Source organism: Diceros bicornis, unplaced genomic scaffold (assembly GCF_020826845.1).
Source record: "Diceros bicornis minor isolate mBicDic1 unplaced genomic scaffold, mDicBic1.mat.cur scaffold_487_ctg1, whole genome shotgun sequence".
Taxonomy (NCBI): domain Eukaryota; kingdom Metazoa; phylum Chordata; class Mammalia; order Perissodactyla; family Rhinocerotidae; genus Diceros; species Diceros bicornis.
Genome location: NW_026691355.1, coordinates 127,436 through 137,542, shown reverse-complemented (window position 1 = coordinate 137,542; position 10,107 = coordinate 127,436).

Sequence of the window (10,107 nt, the reverse complement as noted above, 5' to 3'; positions counted from 1 at the left end):
GAGCCTGAGGCTCTGAGCACTTGTCTGTTGACTGCCCCACACTGTGTGCAGGGTCTGATCTCAGGAATTGATTCTGAGACCTGGTGCCATCTGAAGACTAGTGGGGTTTTGGGAGGTTTGTACTCTAAGCCTGGTGGTCATTGGACAAGGACATGTGTTTATTTATCAAGCTGTGAATTTGAGATTTGTGTGTACTTTGCTGCATGTATGTATAGCTCAATTAACAGAACAACAAACATTTGTCCTTGGAATTAGACACAGGGGTTAGAACAAACCTGTTCATGCGTGACAGCAAGGTTCCTGGACTTCAGCCCAGTTTTAGAGCAGTGGTGGCTGTGCAAGTGCTGTAGAAATGAATGCAGCCTGGAAAGACTTGATGACTTCACACTTTTGAAATGTTTAGAACATGTAAGCGTAATATATCTTTATAAAAACTACATCAAAGTGATAACTTTGCCAGTTGATGGAGAAGACCATTGCTGGTGATGAATTAAAAATGAGATAAATTGAGGAACAGGTGTTATTGAACCAAGTGAGCTCGCCTCCTGGTGAGTTAAATAAGACTCGACACCAGTAGAAGTTGTCTCACAAAGTAAAGTGTATTTGCAGCAAATAGGAGGCCAGGAGGAATCATTTCTGAAGTCATGGCATCCCTGAACAAAGGGAAGCAGCAACTTTTATTTCCTTGGGGAATGAATATTCAAAAGGGAGAGGTGGGTATTGACTTGCAGAGGCTCAGTTGGAGAACATGCATCCACATAATGAGACCTAAGCTCCTCCTGGAGAGATCTTTGCTGTAAAAATAAGGCAAAGGTCGTGGGCACAGCTCCTGTGGCGAGGCTTGGTCAGTTTCAGGATGGCTGGTGGTTACATCTCCTTAACATACAAAAGGAAAAGAAACAACTTGGAAAAACAGTTCATTGTTTCCAAACCCACCTTTGAGTTTCTGAGGAACCTAGTCAGTGACACGGGCACACAGTACAAAATGAATTTTCAAAGAAAACTGAAAAGAAATGAGAATTGATGGGGAAATGAAATTGGTGGGTTCTTTTAAAAGCACATAAAACATAGAGTCAAAAACTGCTGTTCAAAACGTTTTTGAACCAAAACCTCACCCTATGTAATTCTGTGGTGATTACATAATCAGGGAATCCCATAGAATTGCGAGTTCATATTATCTCAAGGGTGGATACAAGACAAGTTCTTAAGGGAGATGACATCGTGTTTTTTCCAAGTAGGATTGTCTGGATATACCAAAGTTTATTTATCCACTTACCTGCTGAAGGACATCTTGGTTGCTTCCACGTTTTGGCATTTGTGAATAAAGCTGATATAAACATCTGAATGCAGGTTTTTATGTGTACCTAAGTTTTCAACTCTTTTGGGTCCATAGCAAAGAGTGCAATTGCCAGATCGTTTGTTAAGAGTATGTTTAGTTTTGTAAGAAACCTCCAAACTATAGTCCAAAGTGTCTGTACCATTTTGCATACCCACCAGCAATATATGAGATTCCCTGTAGCTCCACATCCTTGCCAGCGTTTGGTCAATATTCCACATTTTGGGCATCCTGATAGGTGTGTAGTGGTATCTTAATGTCGTTTTAATTTGCATTTCTCTGATGCCATGACTTGGAGCATCCTTTGGCACGTGCTTATTTGTCATCTGTGTATCTTCTTTTGTTAGGTGTCTGTTAAGATCTTTGGCCCATTTTATAATTGGGTTGATTGTTTTCTTATTGAGTTTTAAAAGTTCTTTGTATATTTTGGATAACAGTGCTTTATCAGATGTATCTTTTGTGTAAATATTTTCTTCCAATCTGTGACTTGTCTTCTCATTCTCTTGACGTTGTCTTTTACAGAGCAGAAGTTTTTAATTTTATTTAAGTCCAGCTTATCAATTATTTCTTTCATGAATTGTCTCTTTGGTGTTGTATCTAAAAAGGCATCATCAAACCCAGGGTCATCTAGGTTTTCTCCTATGTTATCTTTTAGGAGTTTTATAGTTTTGCTTTTAGATTTAGGTCTATGATCCATTTTGAGTTAATTTTTAAAGGGTATAAGGTCTTTCTCTAGATTCATTTTTTTGTATGTGGATGTCCAGTTGTTCCAGCACTGTTTATTGCAGAGATTGTCTTTACTCCATTGTATTGCCTTTGCTCTTTTGTCAAAGATCCGTTGACTATATTTATGGGGGTCTATTTCTGGGCTCTCTATTCTCTTCCATTGATTTGTCTGTCTGTCCTTTTGCCAATACCACACTGTCTTGATTAGCATAGCTTTATAGTAGTTGTTGAAGTTGGGTAGTGTGAGTCCTCCAACTTTGTTCTTTTTCTTCAATATTGAGTTGGCTATTCGAGTCTTTTGCTTCTCCATAAACACTTTAAAATCAGTTTGTAGATACCTATAAAATAACTCACTGGTATTTTGATTGGGATTGTATTGAATCTACAGATAAAGTTGGGAAGAATTGACATCTTGACAATATTGAATCTGCCTATCCATGAACATGAAATATCTCTCCATTTATTTAGTTCTTCTTAGAGTTCATTCATCAGAGTTTTGTAGTTTTCCTTATATAGATCTTATATATATTTTGTTAGATTTATACCTAAGTATTTCATTTTGAGGGGTGCTGTTTTTAATTTGAAATTGTTCATTTTGGGTATATAGGAAAGTGAATGACTTTTGTATATTAAACATATATCGTGCAACTTGCTATATTCACTTATTAGTTGCAGTTATTTTGTAGATTTTTTTTGGATTTTCTATAGAGATGATCATGTAATCTGTGAACAAAAATAGTTTTATGTCTTCCTTCCCAATCTGTATACCTTTTATTTCTTTTTCTTGCCTTTTTTGATTAGCAAGGACTTCCAGTACCATGTTGAAAAGGAGTGGTGAGGGGGTCATGCTTGCCTTGTACCAACTTAGTGGGAAAGCATTGAATTTCTCACCATAAGTATGATTTTAGCTATAGGTTTTATGTAGATAGTCTTTTTCAAGTTGAGAAAGTTCCCCTCTATTCTTAGTTTACTGAGAGTTTTTATCATGAATAGGTGTTGGATTTTGTCAAATGCTTTTCTGCATCTGTTAATATCATCATGTGATTTTTCTTTTTTTTCTGTTGATCTGATGGATTACGTTAATTGATTTTCTAATGTTGAACTAGCCTTGCATGCCTGGGATCAGTTCCACTTAGTTGTGGTGTGTAATTCTTTTTATACTTTTTCAGATTCATTCTGCTAATATTTTGTTGAGGATTTTTTTTTTTTTTTGCTGAGGAAGATTCACCCTGAGCTAACATCTGTGCCAGTCTTCTTCCATTTTGTATGTGAGTTGCCGCCACAGCATGGCTGACGAGTGGTATAGGTCCATGCCCAGGAGCCAAACCTGTGAACCTGGGCTGCTGAAGCAGAAGGTGCCGAAATTAACCACTATGGCACGGGGCCAGCCCCTGTTGAGCATTTTTGCATCAATGTTCATGAGAGATATTGGTCTGTAGTTTTCTTTTCTTACAATGTCTTTGTCTGGTTTTGATATTAGGGTAATGCTGGCCTCGTAGAATGAGTTAAGAAATATTCCTTCTGCTTCTGTCCTCTGAAGGAGATTGTAGGGAATTGATATAATTTCTTCCTTAAATGTTTGTTAGAATTCACCAGTGAACCCATCTGGACCTGGTGTTTTCTGTTTTGGAATTTCATTAATTATCGATTCAATTTCTTTAATAGATACAGGTTTATTCAGATTGTCTGTTGATTCTTGTGTGAGTTTTGGCAGATGGTGTCTTTCAAGGAATTGTTCCTTGAAATTGCTCCATTTTATCTAGCCTATCAAATCTGTGGACATAGAGTTGTTCATTATATTTCTTTATTTACTTTTAATTTCCGTGGGATCTGTAGTGATGTTCTCTCTTTTATTTCTGGTATTAGTAATTTGTGTCCTCTTTTTTTTTTCCTTAGCCTGGCTAGAGGCTTATAAATTTTATTGATCTTTTCAAAGAACCAGCTTTTGGTTGCGTTGATTTTTCTCTATTGATTTTCTGTTTTCAATTTCATTGATTTCTGCTCTAATTCTTATTTCTTTTCTTCTATTTATTTTGAATTTAATTTGCTCTTCTTTTTGTAGTTGCCCAGGGTGGAAACTTAGATTGTTGATTTTAGATCTCTCTTCTTCTTTTTTTTTTTTTTGGTGAGGAGATCAGCCCTGTGCTAACATCTGCCAGTCTTCCTCTTTTTTTTTTCGTTGCTCAGGAAGACTGGCCCTGGGCTAACATCCATGCCCATCTTCCTCCACTTTAGGTGGGACACCACCACAGCATGGCTTGACAAGTGTGCGTCGGTGCGTGCCCGGGATCCGAACCGGTGAACCCCGGGCCACCGCAGCGGAGTGCGCGCACTTAACTGCTTGCACCACCGGGCCCACCCCTCTTCTTTTTTAATATATGCATTCAGTGCTATAAATTTCTTGCTATGCACTGCTTTTGCTGTATCTCACAAATTTTGAATAGTTGTATTTTCATTTATCTCAAAATATGGTTTTTTTGTGTGTGAGGAAGACCAGCCCTGAGCTAACATCCGATGCCAATCCGCCTCTTTTTTGCTGAGGAAGACTGGCCCTGGGCTAACATGCGTGCCCATCTTCCTCTACTTTATATGGGACGCTGCCACAGCATGGCCTAACAAGCGGTGCGTTGGTGCGCACCCGGGATCCAAACTGGCGAACCCTGGGCCGCTGCAGCAAACCACACGTACTTAACCGCTTGTGCTACTTGGCCGGCCCCTCAAAATATGTTCTAATTTCTCTTGAGGTTTTTTTTGTTTGACCCATGTGTTATTTAAAAGCATGTTGTTTAATCTCCACATATTTTGGGATTTTCCAGTTATCTTTCTTTTATTGATTTCTACTGTAATTCTATTGTGGTCTGAGAGCAGACATTGTATGATTTTTATTCTTTTAAATTCGTTAAGGTATGTTTTATGGCCCAGAATGTGATCTGTCTTGGTGAATGTTTCATGTAAGCTTGAGAATAATGTGTATTCTGCTGTTGCTATGTGAAATCATCTGTAGAAGTCAGTAATATCCAGTTGATTGATGGTGTTGTTGAATTCAACTATGTTCTTACTGATTTCCTGCCTGCTGGATCTGCTTATTTTTGAAGGAGGGGAGTTGAAGTCTCCAATCCTGATAGTATATTCATCTATTTCTCTTCCCAATTCTATTGGTTTTTGCCTCACTTAGTTTGATGCTCTGTTGTTAGTTTCATACACGTTAAGGATTGTTATGTCTTCTTGGAGAATTAACTCCTTTATCGTTATGTAATGCCCTTCTTTACCCCGGATAACTTTTCCTTACTTTGAATTCTTCTCTCTCCGAAATTAAATAGCTACTCCAGCTTTCTTTTGATTAGTGTCAGCATGGTGTGTTTTTCTCCATTCATTTACTTGTGATCTATGTATCTTTATATATAAAGTGGGTTTCTTATAGACAACATATAATTAGGCCATGTTTTTTGACAATCTTTATCTTTTACTTGGTACATTTAGACCATTGACATTCAAAGTGATTATTGATACAGGTGGATTACTATCTACTATATTTTTTACTGTTTTCTATTTGTTGCCCTTATTGTTTGTCTATTTTTGTCTTCCATTCTTTTTCTGCCTTTTGTCTTTTTAATTGAGTATTTTACATGATTTCATTTTCCCTTTTTTCTTAGCATATCAGTTACACTTCTTTTTTTTTTTTTTGCTTTTTTACTTGTTGCCCTGGAGTTTGCAATATACATTTATAACTAACCTAGTTCACTTTCAAATAACACTATACTGCTTCACATATAGTGTCAATACCTTATAATAACAAAATAACCCTAGTTCCTTCTTTCCTTCCCTTTTATCTTTGCTGTTATTCATTTCACGTATATATAAGCATACATAGGGTATATTCATAAACATAATCAATTACATTGTTGCTATTATTATTCTGAACAAACTGTTATATATTAGATCCACTAAGAATAAGAAAAATAGAGCCAGCCCTGATGACCTACAGTTAAAGTTTGGTGTGCTCTACTTTGGCGACCTGAGTTCAGTTCCAGGTGCAGAAACACACCACCTGTCTGTCAGTAGCCATATTATGGCGGCTCATGTAGAACTAGAAGGACTTAACAACCAGAATATACAGCTATGTACTAGGGCTTTAGGGAGAAAAAAAAAGAGAGAGAGGAAGATAGGCAACAGATGTTAGTTCAGAGCAAATCTTTCCCAGCAAAAAAAAAATAAGAAAAATAAATTTTTTATTTTACCTTCACTTATTTCTTCTTTGGTGCTCTTCATTTCTTTATGTAGATCTGAGTTTCTGTCTTATATTATTTTCCTTCTCTCTAAAGGACTTTTAGCATTTCTTGCAGGGCATGTCTACTGGCAACAAATTCTGTCAATTTTTATTGGCCTGAGAAAGTGTTTATTTCTCCTTCACTCTTATAGGATAATTTTACAGAGTACAGAATTCTAGGTTGATGGTTTTTTTGGTTTTTTTTTGTTTTTTTTTTGTTTTTGTGAGGAGATCAGCCCTGTGCTAACATCTGCCAATCCTCCTCTTTTTTTTTTTTTGCTGAGGAAGACGGCCCTGGGCTAACATCTGTGCCCATCTTCCTCCACTTTATATGGGACGCCGCCACAGCATGGCTTGCCAAGAAGTGCGTCGGTGCGCGCCCGGGATCCGAACCAGTGAACCCCGGGCCGCCGCAGCGGAGCGCGCGCACTTAACCGCTTGCGCCACCGGGCCGGTCCCGGTTGATGGTTTTTTTATCTCAACACTTTAAATATTTTACTCCACTCTCACTTGCATGGCTTCTGAGAAGTTGGAAGTTGGATGTAATTCTTATCTTTGTTCCTTTATAGGTAAGGTGTTTTTTTCCTCTGACTTCTTTCTGGTTTTTTTCTTTATGTTTGATTTTCTGTATTTTGAAAACGATATACTGAGGTGTAGTTTTTTTGGCATTTATCATATGGTTTGGTGGTTTGGTGTGAGACATTAATTTGGGGAACTTCTCAGACGTCATTGTTTTAAATATTTCTTCTCTTTTCTTCCTTCCTTCCTCCCTCCCTCCCTGCCTCCCTCCCTCCCTCCCTTCTTTCCTTCCTTCCTTTCTTCCTCCCTCCCTCTCTCTGTCCCTCCATCTTCCCATTACATATATGTTTCACCTTCTTTAGTTGTCTCACAGTCCTTGAACATTCTGTTCTGTGTTTTTGTCTTCATTCTCTTTGCTTTTTAGTTTTCAAGGATTCTGTTGGCATATCCTCTAGCTCAGAGATTCTTCAGTCTAGTCTACTAATAAGCCCATCAAAGCCATTTTAAATTTCTGTTACAATTTTTTGTCTCTAGCGTTTCTTTTGGTTCTTCCTTAGGATTTCCCTCTCTCTGATTACACTGGCCATGTGTTCTTACATGATGTCTACTTTACCCAGGAGAGTCCTTATCATATTAATCATAGTTTTTTAAAATTCAGTCTGATAATTCCAACATCCTGCCATGTACTTGCTTTGTTTCTTCAAATTGTGTTTTTTTGTCTTTTGGTATGCCTTGATAGCCAGACATGATGTGCCAACTAAAAGGATCTGCTGTAAGTAGGCCTTTAGTGTTCTGGTGGTGAGGTGTGAGGGGGAGGGAAGCAAAGCACTCTGTAGTCCTATGATTAGGTCTCAGTCTTTTAGTTGCCTTATGCTTCTGGACTGTGGACTTCACAAGTGTTTCTTAGTTTTTTCTCTCCCCTCAGAGAGGACAGAATGGCTATGGTGGGCTTCCTTTTGTGGAAGGCTAGAGCTGGCTGGAGGTGGGTATTCCCCTTCCCCAGGTCAGTTAGGCTCTGATAATAGCCCAGCAGGTCAAGCTCTGCTTGACTGGTTGCCCCACAATGGCAGGCCTTGTTAAGAAAAACTGAGTGCTTTGGTGTATCTCAAAATGGTTTCTTTTCCCCTCCCCCTGTTGGAAGCCAGAGGGGATTTTTCTCTGATATTTAGTATGGAAATCTAGTTGGACTCTTGGAGGTAAATCTCACAATATTGTGGGAACCCCCTTATGACTGGGTCCTCCTGGAGTTTTTAACTCTCAGTTTTTAACTGAGCAGTTTGTCAGTTACAGTTAAGGTTTTACTACCCCAGTGCTAGTTCCCAAGTTGGTTTCCCCCATGAGTCTCTGCTCCAGGAAGCCGTGACTGCCTGTGTTCACCTGTTGTCTTTCCAGTCATAGAGCAGCAGTTTGCTCTGTGTCCTCTTTTCTCTTGTGGATCCAAGAAGAGTTGTTGATTTTTCAGTCTGTTCAGCTTTTTACTTGTTAAGACGGAGTGGAATGGCAGTTTCCAAACTGCTTACTTGCAGAACTGGAATGTAAGTGTTATTTTAGTTTTCCCCACAGGGCTTGTTAGCCAAAAATGCCTTTCTAGCCACCTGTTATACCAATTACACAGCCTGACCAGACTGCCTTACTTGAGCCTAACCCTGTTCCTAAAGCTCTTCTAAGAGGATTAAGAAAGAGGTATATGGACTATCACTTGAGAAGTTTATCGTGAAAGGAAGAAGGTTTGGATGGTTTCAAAGCTTTAAACATGGAGACCTGACAAAGTATAGCATATTTCCTGTATGTGTTATAGCATCTAAATAACTTGAAAGACCCTGGAAGAGGCAAAGACACCAGGTTTTGTGAAAATGGACCAGAGTTTTTATACAGGCAGGTTTTCCTTAGGGTGTGTAGACACGGTAGCAAGAGGTTGGGAAAGCTAGGGAGACCCTCACCAATAATCAAAGTAAAAAAAAGTTTACTGTAGGTATGTACTGCTCCACTCTTGGGTAGAGAAGTTGTGAGATAGATGCCTGTTTTGTGGAAACCCAGAATTATCTTATGTTCAGTTCTCTTTCTGTGAGGCCCCAACATCCTAGGTCCTTTTTGTCCACTGAAATGTGTGAGCTGTTCTTGGCCCTGAGGGCAAATATCTCTCTGTTGGGATGGAGAATGGAAAAGGCAGGTGTCAAGTGCCCCAGCTGTCTATCATTTGTAAGAGAATCTGGGTAGACTGCTCCCTGCTCAACTCTTGATCAATGTATATGTTGACTCTGGCCTTAGAGACTTTCCAGAGATGCTAGATTACAATGAAGAACCATTTTGAGGGGCTATGGTTTCCTCTGCTCTGATTTCTTTTTTGTGTGTGTGAGGAAGATTAGCCCTGAGCTAACATCTGTCGCCAATCCTCCTCTTTTGGCTGAGGAAGACTGGCCCTGGGCTAACATCCGTGCCTGTCTTCCTCTACTTCACATGGGACGCCGCCACAGCATGGCTTGACAAGCGGTGCGTCGGTGCGCGCCTGGGATCCAAACCCGCAAACCCCGGGGCCTCCGCAGCGGAGCGCGCGCACTTAACCGCTACGCCACCAGGCCGGCTCCTGTTCTGATTTCTTGATCAATTCCTTCCTACTGCTTTCTGTCTTCCTGTAATTTCTCAAAGTTTCTGGTCTACTGGTGGGACCTTACCTTGGTTTTCAGTGTTATTATTCTGTCATTCTGAAGGTATATACATTATATTAATTATGTGTGTGTAGGGTGGCAGTTGGGAATATATATTGCCACTTGAGAGGGATCTTGAGATGAAGGCCAGGCTAGATGCACATATTCAGTTTGTCTTATTGAACCAAACATGATGACTAAATTAAAAACCCTATAATCAGGACCATAGCCCACTTAAGATATTGCCTTTATTAAAATGATTAAAGTTTTATTAAATAAGAACTGACCGTAATCTTTGCTTTCCGTAGTTACTTCTGAGAGTGTAAACTTCATCAAATATTTGAAATCCTTACACGGAAGCTGTGACTCCTGACCTGTTGGTTGGAGCCTACCTCCAAGTGCAAGCTTTGAGTTTATAAGAATGGGTACCTATAGCTGTCGAAAAGGCAGGAGGAAAATTAGATTCCAGGAGTAATAGACTCAAGACTCCTGGTTTATTCAACATGGGACTGGCTCGTTGCAGAACTGAGAAATACCTTTTTATCTCTCAAGTTTTAGGCTTATTTAACATTTCATATGGCTATTTTAGATTCCAAATATTATTATCTAGTATA